Source organism: Heterocephalus glaber, unplaced genomic scaffold, assembly GCF_053883595.1.
Source record: "Heterocephalus glaber isolate CG9 unplaced genomic scaffold, H.glaber_assembly_v1.0 deba00001111, whole genome shotgun sequence".
NCBI lineage: Eukaryota > Metazoa > Chordata > Mammalia > Rodentia > Bathyergidae > Heterocephalus > Heterocephalus glaber.
The window spans coordinates 2071943-2086510 of NW_028258194.1; the positions used below are offsets into that span (position 1 = coordinate 2071943).

Below are 14568 nucleotides of genomic sequence, written 5' to 3' on the forward strand. Positions count from 1 at the left end.
GGACCAGAGCTATGGCTGTGTCTAGCTGTTCCCCCAAAGCCTCATGTGGTCACAGGAGGGGCTTCTCAGAGGTGGCTGAATCTAGAGTGTGTGATGCTGGGATTAAGGGCGTGTGATTACTAAATCAGTCCACTGAGTGGTTTGGCATCGCCCTAATCCCAGTAGCCTAGATAGAGTCTAAAAGGGGCAGAAAGAAGCTCCTGAGGTCCCTAGCTTGCTTTGCTACCTTCTGCCTGCCATGAACTCTTTCTCCTCTGTGTTGCTTGTCCAACACACCACCCTGCTTTGGAGCCAGCCAATTATGGACTGAAACCTCTACAAACTGTGAGCTACATAACCCTTTCCCCTTTAACTCCGGGTATTCTGTCTCAGCAACAGGAGAAAGTAACTAAGACAGCCAGAGGCAGCCCAGAGCTGTTGGTGAACTGTCCAACCATCCTCCCAGTAAGCTAAGGAAATTTAACCAGGATTGAGCAAGGAAGAATGAGCATGCTGTACTAGAAGGAGCTGTTGGGCAGAAGGCTGCAGAGAATGGTGTGGGACAGATCTGGGACAGATGGGGATCTAGACAGGGCCCACAACAAGGACGGCGGCCACTGAGGACCAGATGAGACTTCTGCTGCAGCTGGCCAGATGCCTTGCTGGACAGAATCCCTCCTGCTGCTGTTCCCACCACCCAGACCTGCAGCCACTGTGGGAGGGCACCCTGCCTCCCCAGCTACATGCTGTCCACAGCCAGAGGGTGTGGAAGCCCTTCCCAGCTCCCAAACTTCAATAACTAGGTTTACTCCAAATTAACCAAGACTGTGCTCCTTGCCATCCTATGCATTAGTAGTACGAAGAGAAATTCAGCTGAAGAAACTTCCCTTTATCACTCCCTAACACAAATAGCTTGGAAACTGTGCACCACCCTCGGGGAGCCAATCAGTAGCATTTGTGAGGGAGGTTCTGAGCAGGACGGCCTAAAGTTGGACCCACCTCGTGCAGGGCAGAGCCGAGCTGGGGCGAAGACGGGGAAGAGGAGGGCGAGGTCTGCAGAGCAGAAGTGGGAACTGGCTTAGGAACTGGAGCACTCACCCCGAGAAAACAAACAAGCGAATGAATGAACAACCGCCTGAGTCTGACCCACCAGAAGAGGTTGAGAAGTGCTCGACGTGAAGGCAAAACTGCTCAGGAGAAACAGTAGGAACTGCATTAGAAGGCCAGGAAGCAAGGCGCCTGGATTCCAAGAGCGTCACCACGGGTTGTCCGTGAGACAAGGAAGGCAGGGACCACCAGCCTCCCTCGGAGAGGGAGGTGGAATGGGAAGAAGGCAGGGCAGCCGCAGAAGGGGGCGGCCTGGGCCACGGCGGGCACAAGGCCTCCGCCGCTCTGGAGTGGAAACAGACACCATTACTGTACGAAAGCTCCTTAGACCCAGCTCCTGCTCTGGCACAGTGAGCTGGAAATCTGTTGTTACCAGAGGAAGTGCTTGGGGCAGTGTGGCAGAGGGAGCAGCGTCCAGGCTCCCGTGAATGAGTCAGGCTGACTGTGCCCCCGGCCAGCTCCCTGCGAGGGCGGAGAGAGGCCGCTGTCAGCCATGGTCACCAGTCCCGGGCGTTTCTCTGCCCACCTGGGGGAACAGGCCCACCTCTCATTGGCACTGTTTTATGATTTGGGTAATTTAGTAATTCAGACAAATCTCCCTCCTGGCTTTTAGTTAGGGTTCACATCATTAAGCCCCACTGTCAGTCAGCCCACTAGCACGGGAGGTTGTGTGTGGAATGCAGCAGACGCCGCACCTTCCCGTGAGTGGGGTCCCGTCCTCCGTCAGCTTCGGGAGATCCCTGAAACGCAGGTGTCTCCTTCGTGCGGGTCCTAGGCCTGGGGAGTGCATGGGGCGGGACCTTGAAGGTAGAAGAAACTGGACATGAGGAGGGAGATGAGGGTCTCTGCTGAGAGCCTGGAGCCATGGCCACACGGGGAGGTGCTGGGCCAGCCGCCTCCGCACCACTGTCTTCCTCTCCTGCTTGTTCCCTCTCCCACCTGTGGGCCTCTGGATCTTCCCAGAGCGTGGTGCCTCACCCCAGCCAGGGAGCTGCTAGTGGGAGCTTGCTGCTGTCTACTGGGCTTTCCCCTCGGCCCTGCTCTCCAGCTTCTCCAGCTAACGGGAGCCCAAGAGGAGGCTGGGAATCCGGGTGGGTGGCTTCAGAGTCTACAGAGTGCTGCCTGCAGCCAGGGCTCCACACTTGTCTTCCTCCTCACCAGACAGCTCCATTGACAGCTGAGGCTGACACTGCAGGGAGGGCAATGAGTGCTCTCCTGGGGATCTGCTGGAGAGGGGACCCCGCCTCCCAAGCCAGGAACCCAAGGCCCAGAGAGGCTCGGTGCTTTCTGACCTCCACACTTACTCCTGGCGCTTCCTGGTTCTTGGCCCGGGGCCCTGCCTCTCAGGTCTGTGCTCTGTGCTGTGCTCTGCACTGCGCGCTAGCCACGACCCTGCCCACTGCCCCACAGGAAGTCAGCTGTGTCCCTGGCTCAGACACGTAGGGGGAACAGCTTCAAAGTCTTTCAGACCAGCATTCTGGCAGAAAAGTCACAAAACCTGTTGTTTCTATCCACAGTGCACATTTATCCTTCAATCTAGATTCTAAGAAGTATGAAAGAACAGCTTGTTTTTTCAAAAAAAATAAGCCACTGAAATGTGGTTTGGGGGCTTGGTGTCCTGTGGATTTCTTATGGTTAAGGGCTGTGTGTCCACGTGGCCTCCTGTGACAATGACGCGTCCCAGGGCAGCATTCTGCTCTGGCTTTGGGGCCTGCCCATTGAGACCTCACTGAAGCCTGTCATTCAGCAAGCAGCTCATTGTTAATTTCTTTCCATCACTGTACTCAAGGGCGTGGGGTGCAGCATGCTGCAGTGGACCAGGATGCTTAGGACCACGGGGAGGCTACTGAGCCTTTGGGAAATGGAGATGTTACTCCTGGAGATGGTAGGGGACCATAACACTTTTGAGTAATAAAAAAGAAATTGGTGGCACATGCCTGTAATCCCAGTTCCATCAGGCTGAGGCAGCAGCAAGTTCTAGCTCAGCCAGGGCAACTTAGCAACTTGGCAAGAACTTGTCTCAAAATAAAAAAGACCTGGGGATGTAGCTTAGTGTGAAATCTCTGAGTTCAATCCCCAGTACTTGAAAGAAAGAAAAAGAGAGAGAGAGAGAGAGAGAGAGAGAGAGAGAGAGAGAGAGAGAGAGAGAGAGAGAGAGAGAGAGAGAGAGAAAGAAAGAAAGAAAGAAAGAAAGAAAGAAAGAAAGAAAGAAAGAAAGAAAGGAAGGAAGGAAGGAAGAAAGGGAAAGGAAAGGAAAGGAAAACCCAAGCCATTAGAGCTACCATTCTCAGGAGGAAGCCATTGCACATTTCATGCATGTGAGGACCAGATGCCATGGGGCCTCCTTGAGGTCCGTCCTCACCTCTGGGGGTTTACAGTTCAGGGATGCCCTACTGGGAAGAGAAGACTAAAGTGGAGGCAGAGTTTAAGAGAAACGCTGGAAATACTGAGTTTACGTCTACTTATAATAATAGTTGTGAAAAAACCCAGCTAAATGTTTCAAGAGGCAGGGAGACATAACTTATGAGTTGAAAGGCAGGTGAAAAACTCTCAGAAGATATTAAAGGTAACAAAATCATGAGAGTGAATGAGTAAGGAATATGCCCAATAGAAAATGTGTGAACATCTAAATAATGAGTCCTGGGGGAGAGTTAAAAATAATTGGAAGGGATTAGAAAATAAAATTTATTAAAGCACTTAATTTATAATGCATAGGAAGTCCTCAAAGTTAGGTACTTAAAACCCTAAAGGACATAGTTAACCAAAGAGGAAGATACTCTCAACAAATGTTGCTGAGAGAGTGAATGAAGATGTGAGGAAACAGAGTTCACCACCTCAGGGATCAGGGTTTCTGTCTTGTTAGGATGTCAGTCATCTTCAGATTGATTCACAAGTTCAGTGAAATTCCAGTCATAGTCAAGTCAAGATTTCCAGCACAAACTGATAAGGTGATATCAAATATACAAAGGAATGCAATGAATCGAGACATACACAACACTTGAAGAACAAGGTTGGAAAGCTGAAGCTACCAGATTTGAAGATTTTCAATAACACTACAGAATTTAAGACAGTTTGACAATGGCATGAGGATTGATGAATAGATCATTGGAATGAAATGGTTAAAATACACAGAAACAGACCTCATCTGTGCAGGGATTTGATTTGTGACAGTGATACCCGACAATCCAATGGGGGATGAAAAGTCTGAGCAGCAAGTGAAGCGGACCGAGTGGTAATCCACTTGGAAATGGGCTTGGTCTTCACCTCACACCATGAGCGAACACTATTCTGATGTGGGCCATAGACGGAAAACTAAGTATCTTTAGAAGAAACATCAGAAGAATATTTTCAAAACTTTGATTAGGTAAATGTTTTCCAGACAGAACACAGAAACCAAAAATCATACAAAAGAAAAACTAACAAACTGGCCTTTATTAAAATGCTATACTTACTGTATTTTGGAAGTAGAGAACTTGTTTGGGCTTCACAGGCTCACAGGTGGCCTTCGGCCTCAGATGTTGGGACAAGGGAAGGCTTTTGGTTCTATTGGATAGAAAGGGTCTGTTTTGTAGGTGAGAAGGACATGGACTGTTGGGGCCAGAGGCAGAATGTTGTGGCTTGAGTGTGTTCCCAGGTGTCATATGTTGGCCCCAGTGTGGCAGGGCCAGTGGGTGGGGACCTAGCAGGAGGGTTTGGAATGTGAAGGCTCTTCCCTCATGAATGCATAGATGAATGCTCTTTTGTAGAAGTGAACTCTCTTTCATTGCACTAGCTCAGTTGCTGCAGGTCCTGCTTGTCATGAAGAGTGTCCATCCTGGTGTTGGGCCTCTTTTGGTCTAGCCCAGTTGCCTGTCTGGTTTCTACCATGAGTTGAAAGAGCATGAGGTCCTCATCAGATGTGGCACCTGATTTAGGACTTAGTCTCCAGAAGCGTGAGCCAACATAAACCCCACTTAAAAATAATTGCCACCCACCCTCAGGTATTCTGTTTCAGCAACAGAAAGACAGACATTTACACCAAGACAGACCTATTTCTGAACTCGGTTCTGTGGTTCTTGACCTTTCCCATTCATGACACTTGTTGCTGAACATCCCTCCTGTGAATGCCTGAGGTTCTGATGAGTCACTTCCCTTTCTCTAGTGAGTAAGCTCTATTATAATATTAGCATAGCTACAAATCGTAGCAACCACTGATTTCCATCAGGGATGGTGGCTCTCAGGAGCACTGGGAGAGGCTCCTGGCTCAGGGCAATTCCTCCTTGTTGGCGTCCACATAATCCTCTACTCCTTCACTCAACACCCAGCTGCCACCTGCCAGAGAGAGTGTCTTGAACATCCACCCAGAGCCTGTGGCTCTGTGTCCCCTGCTGGCCTTTACTTTGCCCATCACAAAGCTCATGGCAAGTCAGTACTTTCCAAAACACCCTTGCTCTCTGAGAGGCCATCAGCTTGGTGAGGGCAGGGCTGCTGCTGCTGTGTTGACCGCTGTGACTTTAGTGCCCAGCAGAGTGCTTGGCACACATATGGCACACAGATAGGTGACTGCTGCATGTGTGAGCCTACCGGGGTGTGCACACATGATGGTTCTCTAGAGGAACAGAATCGAGTTTACACAGACATGACATTGTAGGAGGGATCTGTTGGCTTGGCTTGTGTGCACAGAGGCTGGGCAGTTCATGCCAGAGGCCCGGAGGACCCAATGGCTCCTTAGCCCAACAGCTGGAATCCTCAGAACAGGAGGGACCAGGATGCAGCCCATCCGAGGCCAAAGGCCTGGAAGCTCCGTGGAGAGCCACTGAGGGGAGTGCATACCAGAAGGATAAGAAACGAGTGAGGTCCACAGGCAAAGACAGCGAAGGATGTGCCTGTGCGAGCAGAGTGGGGCTTGCAGTTCCCAGGCTGACTTCCTCCTCCTACCGTTTCTGTCCCACCCATGCTGTGCACCTGTTGAGCATTGCCAGGGCAGCTCTTCCCCTCAGTTTGCTGACTCATGTGCCGATCAAATCTGGAAAGACAGACACAGCTACAAGAGTGCTGTCCTGATCTCCTAGGCATCTCTCAGTCCCACCAGCTCGACAGTCAAACCTGACAATCAGGAGTACCTTGAAAGAGTGCAGGTGCTCTGGGTGCAGCACTGTTACAAGGACGGCCTTGAAACTTCTTTAGTCAAACAACAAGAAAAAAGGCAAAACCTTTGCAAATGTCAGGACCTCAGCTGTGGTGTTAAGAACTCACTGCTAATAGCACCCTCAAGTCCCAGCGTGTTGTGAGGTGCAGTTGATCATCTCTTCCGAGGAGGTGCCGGGGGACCTGATAGATTCACTGGTAAATTCTACAAAACTTTTAAGGATGTTATATCTCCAATACTCCTAAGCTCTTTTCAAAGAAGCTGAAAGGGATGGAGTGAAACTTTTAAGGATGTTATATCACCAATACTTCTCAAACTCTTTTCAAAGAAACTGAAAGAGAGGGATTGGCCACAAATTTGTTTACAGATGCCATTATTACCTGATTCCCAAACCGGATAAAGATTCAACTAAAAAGAGAACTATAGGGCAATCTCATTAATGAAAATACTAGAAAATAGAATGCAGCACATTATCAAAAAGATCATACACCATTATCAAGTAGGATTCATCCCAGAGATGCAAGGATGGTTCAACATACATAAGTCAATAAATGAAATCTATCACATAAACAGGAACAAGGTCAAAAACTACATGATCATATCAATAGACACAGAAAAGGCTTTCAATCCAACACCCTTCATGATAAAAACTCTGAAGAGAACAGGAATGGAAGGACCGCACCTGAATATGGTAAAAGCCACTTATGACAAACTAATAGGCAGTATCATACTAAAGGAGGAAAAACTAAGAGCATTTTCCCTATAATCAGGAACAAGAAAAAGATGCCCACCATCACTATTTCAATTCAACACAATACTTGAGTCATTAGCCTGGGCAGTTAGGCAAGATAAAAAAATAAAAGGGATACATATAGGAAAGAAGAACTGAAATTATCCTTATTTGCAAATGATATGATACTCTACATAGAAGACCCAAAGGACTCTACCAAGAAACCCTTAGAATCAATAACTAACTTCAGCAAAGTAGTAGGATACAAGATTGACACACAAAAATCGTTAGCATTTGTGTTCCCCAACAAAGAATGGGATGAGAAGGATATTATGAAAACAGAACCATTCATGGTAGCTTCAAGAAAAATAAAATATCTAGAAATTAATCTAACCAAGAAGTGAACGACCTCTACAAAGGAAACTACAGTACCCTGAAGATGAAGATTGAAGAAAACATAAGAAAATGGAAGTATTTTCCCTGCTCCTGGATAGGCAGAGCCAATATTGTCAAAATAGCCACACTTCCAAAACTATAATACAGATTTAATGCAGTCCCAATCAAAATACGAACAGGATGCTTTACAGATCTAGAGAAAATAATCCTAAAATTCATATGGAACCAGAAGAGACCCAGAATAGTGAAAGCAATTTTTGGCAATAGGAGCAAAGCAGACAGTATAGCAACACCTGACTTCAAGCTCTACTACAAAGCAATGTGATTTAAAAAGTCTTAGCACAAAAACAAAAACAGGCTTGTGGACCAGTGAAACAGAGTTGAGGACACAGAAACCTCTTCAGACTCATTCAGCTATCTGATCTTTGTCAAAGAGGCCAAAAGCATATGTTAAAGGAAAGATGGCCTATTTAACAAGTGGTGTTAAGAAAACTGGTCATCTGTTTGCAGAAGACGGAAACTGGACCCTTATCTCTCACCATATACAAAATTAAAATAAAAATGAATCAAAGACCTAAACCCTAAAACAGGAACATTGAACCTTCTGGAATATAAAATAGGTAAAACACTTGAAGAGATAGGTGTAGGAAAGGATTTTCTAAACAGAATTTCAGTGGCATAAAAAAATAGCAAGAATTGGTGCAGGCCGAGATGCTGCGGATCTGCGATGCAAGAATCCCAGGCAGTGAGTAATAGCTCTGCAAGTCTGCAATAAAAAATGGCCTCCAATAAAACTACATTGCAAAAAATTGGAAAGAAACAAAATGGAAAAAGTAAAAAAGCTGAGGAAGCAGAGCCCGAAGAATTTGTGGTAGGAAAAGTACTGGACCGTTGTGTAGTGAATGGGAAGGTGGAGTATTTTCTGAAGTGGAGGGGATTTACAGATGCTGACAATACATGGGAACCTGAAGAAAATTTAGATTGTCCAGAATTAACCAAAGCATTTCTTAATTCTCAAAAAGCTGGTAAAGAAAAAGACGGTACAAAAAGAAAATCTTTATCTGACAGTGAATCTGATGATAGCAAATCAAAGAAGAAAAGAGAGGCTGCTGACAAACCTAGAGGATTTACTAGAGGTCTTGATTCTGAACAAATAATTGGTGCCACAGACAGTAGTGGAGAATTGATATTTCTCATGAAATGGAAAGATTCAGATGAGGCTGACTTGGTGCTGGTAAGAGGCAAATATGAAACATCCTTAGATTGTAACTGCTTATATGAAGAGAGACTAACTTGGCATTCTTGTCCAGAAGGTGAAGCTCAATAACTTACATCATTTATATATATATATATATAGTGGGTCTTGGTGTTTGATTCACTAGTGTGAAAAGAAACAGCTTTCTAATGAAAATCAAGTTTAATATGTTGGTTTTGAAAGTATTTGGGGGAAGTTGTTGGGTTTTGTTTTGCATCAATAGCACAGGTTACTTTGAACAAATAAAAAGCTTTCTGTAGTTGCCTCCTTTATCAGAAAACAGCATTTGATAGCTTGATATAGTTCCTCTTCTTTTCTAAATATTGGGAAAATTATCCATAGCCAAACTCAAAACAGAACTCATTTTTAGCTCACATGCTTGAGGACCATTCTGAGTTTTTTGTTTGTTTGTGTGTGTATAAATAAAATACTTATGTGAAAAAAAGAATTAACAAATGGGATTATATCAGACTAAAAAGCCTCTTACAGCAAAATATTCGATCAGTAGAGTGAAGAGACTGTCTATAGAATGGAAAAAACTTTTGTCAACTATTCCTCAGACAAGGGACTAATAACTAGAATATACAAAAATTCAAAAAAACTTAAACCACTAAAATAAAAGTTCCAGTCAAGAAATGAGTGAGAGAAATGACAGATACTTCACAGAGGATGAAATACAAATGGTCAAGAGATATATGAAAAAATGTTCAACATCTCTGAGTATTACAGAAATACAAATTAAAACAACCCTAAGGTTCCATCTCACTCTGGAAAGAATGGCAATCACTAGGAAATCAAACAGTAACAAATACTGGTGCAGCTGTGGTGAGAAACTCTCCTTCCTTGTTGGTGGGAATATAAACTTGTATAACCATTATGGAAATGAGTATGGGGATTTCTTAAAGAACTGAAGTTAGAAATCCGATATGAACCAGATATGCCATTGCTAGGATCTTCCCCAAAGAGCTAAAGTCATCAGACCACGGGATACTGTCCTGCCTGGTCTGAATGAGACCTTTGCAGCCAACATGCCATTGTCAGCAAACAACAGGAAAGAGCCATGCTATCAACAAACGGAACAGACGGTCCTAAAGAACGTTTAGGGCGGACTATACAGTCTCCCTGGCGCTGAGCAGGCTAGCAACTGTCTGCGCACCTGTGCTGGCTGTCCTTGGACCCGAACCTAAACATTCTACTTCAGATTCAGACTCCTTAGGGTCATAGTCCCCTTCTCAACCCCTGTAGGAGCTCAATTTCTCTCCAGGATAGCAGGTGAGACTACTCAGAATCTCAGCCCCGTCTGCATCCAGACAGACTATCCAGCCCTTTTCTCTTAGCACCTGTGTCCAAGTGGCCTCTTGTGCACCATTTGTGACATTTGGTGCCAACACTCAGAAAAGGGTTCCTCTCCTTGGAGGGTTTTACACCCTATCTTGAATGCCCTACTTAGGCCCCTAGTGACATAGGCCTCTAGACCTTGCTCTAGCACTCCAGGCAACTCTCCAACTCCCACCGTTCCAGAGCTTCAGACCAGGTAAGGCTTTTTTCCTACCTCCTAGCTACCTTGGCCCTGCTTTTTCACTCTGCACCTTTTGATGATCTGTGTGCCTTGAAGATCTCTCCCTCTTTTTCTGCTCCATGCTGTGCCTTTAAGACCCCACACCACGGCCAATCTCTTTCTCTCTCTTTCTCTCTCTCTCCTCTGTGCACTGTGCCTTTGAGACCCCCCCCCAAAAAACCCATACACACACACTAGCTGCTCCTGCTGCAACTGCTCCCCAGTCTCACCTTCTCTTCTCCTTAGCTTCTCTCTCTCTCTCCCCTAACCCACCAGGACAGAGAGAGGTCCATACTGCTTTTCCATATCATTTTAAATTCAGCACTGGTCACGGATATCCCCAGGGAAAGAACCATTTTTCCCTTTGTTTTCTGACAAGCATGGTGACCCCTGACTTGATCACTTACCCATGTTCAGTCACAGCCTGGGTCACAGCTGGAGATATCCCATTGTTGACCCTGTTGCTGGTCTTTGTCACACAGGGCATGACAATCCTCTCTCTCTGCTCCAATAGGAAATGTTCATTCTTCTATTCCTCCTTCTTCTTCTCTAGCCTGACTCTTAAAGAATCTGAAATCTCTCCATCTATACCCTGATCTGAAGCCTAAACATCTGATTTTCTTCTGTAACACTGCATGGCCATAATACAAACCAGAAAATGGCTCTCAGTGGCCAGAGAATGGCACTTTTGATTTCTGCATCCTGTGAGACTTAGACAGCTACTGCCAGAGGTTGAGAAAATGGTCCGAAGTTCCCTATGTACAGGCATTCTTTATACTTTGACACATTCCCACTTTATGCACCATTTTTTCTTTGTTTTTATGCATCTGTTGATGCCTCTCAAACCCTTATCCTTTCTCCCCTATCTGCACCTCCTCTACCTGACACAGATTCTTTCCTGACAATGGATCCAACTGACCTTGCTCTCTCCTTGCAGCTCCCAGAGCCTCCTCCCGTGGCTGCTCCCCCTCCCTCCCCAGAGCCTCTGGGTGAAACCGCAAGGACTGCTCTTCCTCCGCCCCAGAGCCTCCCACCACCACAGCTGCCTCTCTCTCTCCCTCTCTGAGCCTCCTGTCACTTCTAGTTAGTCCCTGGATGAGCCCGGTGCCACTCTCTCCAGAAAAACTGTGGCTACAGCTACTGCTGCTCCTTCTCCTCCCCCAGAGCCTCCTGCTGTCCCTGGTCAATTTCCTGCTTGATTCTCTGCTGCCCTTCCTGGCCCTGAGCCCACTTGTTGCCCTCAGAGCCTGGCAGCACAGCATAACAGGCAGGGCTACCTCACATCGTGACACCATAGAGGCCAGGGTCCTGCTAAGTTGGCAATCTCACATGCTCAGTGGGACCTCAACCTGCACCAAAAGGCTGTCCGTGACACCCACTCACACAGCCCAGGGTCCAGTGAGGAGCAAGATGGACATGGTGCTGTGTGACACATTGCCCTGGCCCTTCTCACTGCCACCATCACTGTGACTGACTGGTTCCATGAACCAGCTGGTTTGTACCCAGCCTGAGTCTCCAGGGCTGCCTCCCAAAGGTCCACCACCACTGCGGCTGCTCTCACTCTTCCTCCATCTCTCCTTCCTAATTAATACAGGCCCCTGCCTCATAAGTGGCACCAGCATAGGAGCTAGCTCTTCTTCTTCCCCAGAGTCTCCTGGAGATGCCAAACTCTGAGTCTCTAGAGCCTAAGTAGAGAGGACCCTTCCTGGTTGTCTACAGCACCCCGATGGCTGTCTATCTGTGGAACTACACAGGGAATTCATTGTTCTAGGGTAAAACTGCCTGGCTGAAAACTCACCTCACCCTTATTGTTGAAATCCCAAGTAATCTCCTCCACTTCCTTTAAGCTATCCTGAATTCCACAGAGTGCCTACAATATCTATGCTTGATAAAGGGGGCTTACAGCACCCTCTGTTTCTATTATGTGTTCTTTCATGGGTTCTGCTCTCCATTCTGTCGGTACTCCTGCTCAGTTACTTCTTGCCTCAGGAATGGAATCATTTCTCATGCTCAGGCTTACTACATTAAACATCTCCCTTTCCCCTTCCCATGCCCTTTGACCCAGTTAGCCTTCCTTTTCTTTTTGTCACCACACCCCAAGGTCACCCTACCCCCAAGGCTAATCCTTGCCTTTCCTGATTATCTCTACAAGACTCTATGATTAACCCATTCCTTGCTGAACCGGTGTCATGCCTCCTCAGACTTCTCTATATCCCTGTTCCTAAGACCTTTCTCTCATCTAGGCTGCCCACATTGCCCGTTTGTCATGCTCAAAGTAGTCATGAGAAATGTCATCCAGTTTCCTGCCCCTCTGTATATAACAGCAAAAACGTGGGAATGTCCTGCCTGGCCTGAATGAGACCTTTGCAGCCAACATGCCATTCTCAGCAAACACAGGAAAGGGCCATGCTATCCCTGACAAACAGAACAGATGGTCATAAAGAAAATTTGGGATGGACTATACAATATCCCTAGTGCTGAGCCCAGTAATTGTCTGCACACCTGTGCTGACTGTCCTTGGACTCTCAATTATAAACATTTCAGTGCAGATTCCTTAGGATTATAGCCCCCTTCTCAAACCCTATATAAACTTAATTTCTCTCCGAGTAAGTGGCTGAAACCATTCAGAATCTCAGCCCTGTCTGCATTCATATAGAATAAATCTAGCCTTTTTCTCATAAAGCCTGTGTCTGAGTGGCCTCTCGTGTGCCATTTGTAACAGACACACGTATACCAATGTTTATAGCTTCACAGTTTGTAATAACTAAATCCTGGAAGCAGCTTGTGTACCCATCAACAGATGATTGGATGAGCAGAATATGGTATCTAGATAGAAAATGAAATACTACTCAGCTATAAAAAATGACAAATTTGAGACATTTGTAGAAAATGTATGCACTTTGAAAATATAATGTTGAGTGAAATAAATCAGACACACAAGCTTAAATACTGTATGGTTTCTCTCATATGAAAGAGGCAAAGTGCAAACAAAAAAAATGATATAGGATGGATAGAAAAGGAAAAAGGGAGGGATCTCTTGCAATAGGGATCAGTTCCAAGGGAACAAGGGCAAGGGGTGAGGAAGCAGGGAAGGGGAAATAAGCAGAATAAGGGTGTGTCATCTAAAGGAACCTAATAACCCCAGTTAGTATAAACACTATGCCATAATAATATCAAGGCAAATAATATCAAGAAGTATGAAAAAGGAGATGCGGAACCAATAGCAGAGGGGTTAAGGGAGGTAAATGGAAGGGGATTAAAAGAGAAACAAGCTATGATGTGTATATGTAACTACTCCCAAGATGATTGTAAATCCCATGAATTGCAAATATGTACTAATAAAAATTAAATTAAAAATTTGAAAAGTTCTGCAGCAATTCTAATGTGCATCCCAGGCTGAGAAACACTGGGTTAAATGAAGGAGTAGTACCTGTAGATTTGCTAGTGCTGAGGACCCACAGTAGGTTCTTGTGAGCGTGGCTGGAAGGTCAATGCACCTGGCCTCTGTGGTGGACTTGCGTGGCCACATAGCCTCAGACTGAGCATGTGTGCAGGGTGGGGGAAGCTCCTTCAAGAGAGAGGGAGGTGCAGCATAATTGTGGATCTGGCCGCTCAGAGGAAAAGGAAGAAAAGGATCACTTGGTTTTCTTTCCAGCTAATCCACACCTCAAAATCTTCCTACCTGCAATAGGCAGAGGGCAGGAAGTGGCGCCATCTTGTCTGCAGCCCACCTCTGCTCTACTGACTTTCCACAGCACTGCACACATGGCTCTCAGACTGCAACATGTGTGGGATCACCTGAAAGTTAACAATGGATGAGGGGTTCAGGCCTACTGAGTTCAAAAGGCCTGGGCCTCAGCATTTCCCCAAGCTCCCCAGGTAACTCTGATGCACAGTGATGCTTGGGAATCTATGCCCTCAAGTATTTTCTTGCAAACTTTAATTAGCAGCCTCCTGAGGACAGAGATTTGTGTGTTATTTTTATGAATAGTCCACTATGACTCAGACTCAATTATGCATAGTAGAAATTTCTTGGGCAAATATAGTTTTGCTTAACTTGGTTTTTCGTCTTTGAGCTGCATTATACATACCAAGTGTTAAGTAAAATCTGACTCATAATAATATGGAATAATATTTCAAAAACACCTGAGACTTTAATCACATAATTTGCTCTAGCCTAAACATCTGAAGATGTTCTGATTTTTGGGTAGCAATGAGCCCTGAGTGCAGTGGCACATGTCAACAGCCATGTCATCTGCCTGCAGAGCCTGTGAGGCATGGATTTGGATGGGGCAGAGCTGGAATGGTTTGTGATGCTCCATGATGTCTAGGCCCTCTGTAGAAGACTTGAAAACGTTAGGTGTCAGAATGACAATGTGTTGATACGTCTTTGAGAGGGTTTGGACTCATGTTCC

At 46.0% G+C, this 14568-nt stretch overlaps 1 pseudogene; it reads left to right on the forward strand.

The window, feature by feature from the left end:
• Positions 1 to 8088: 8088 nt before the first annotated feature.
• Positions 8089 to 8964, forward strand: LOC101696662 (chromobox protein homolog 3 pseudogene; annotated as a pseudogene).
• The last annotated feature ends 5604 nt before the right edge of the window (positions 8965 to 14568 follow it).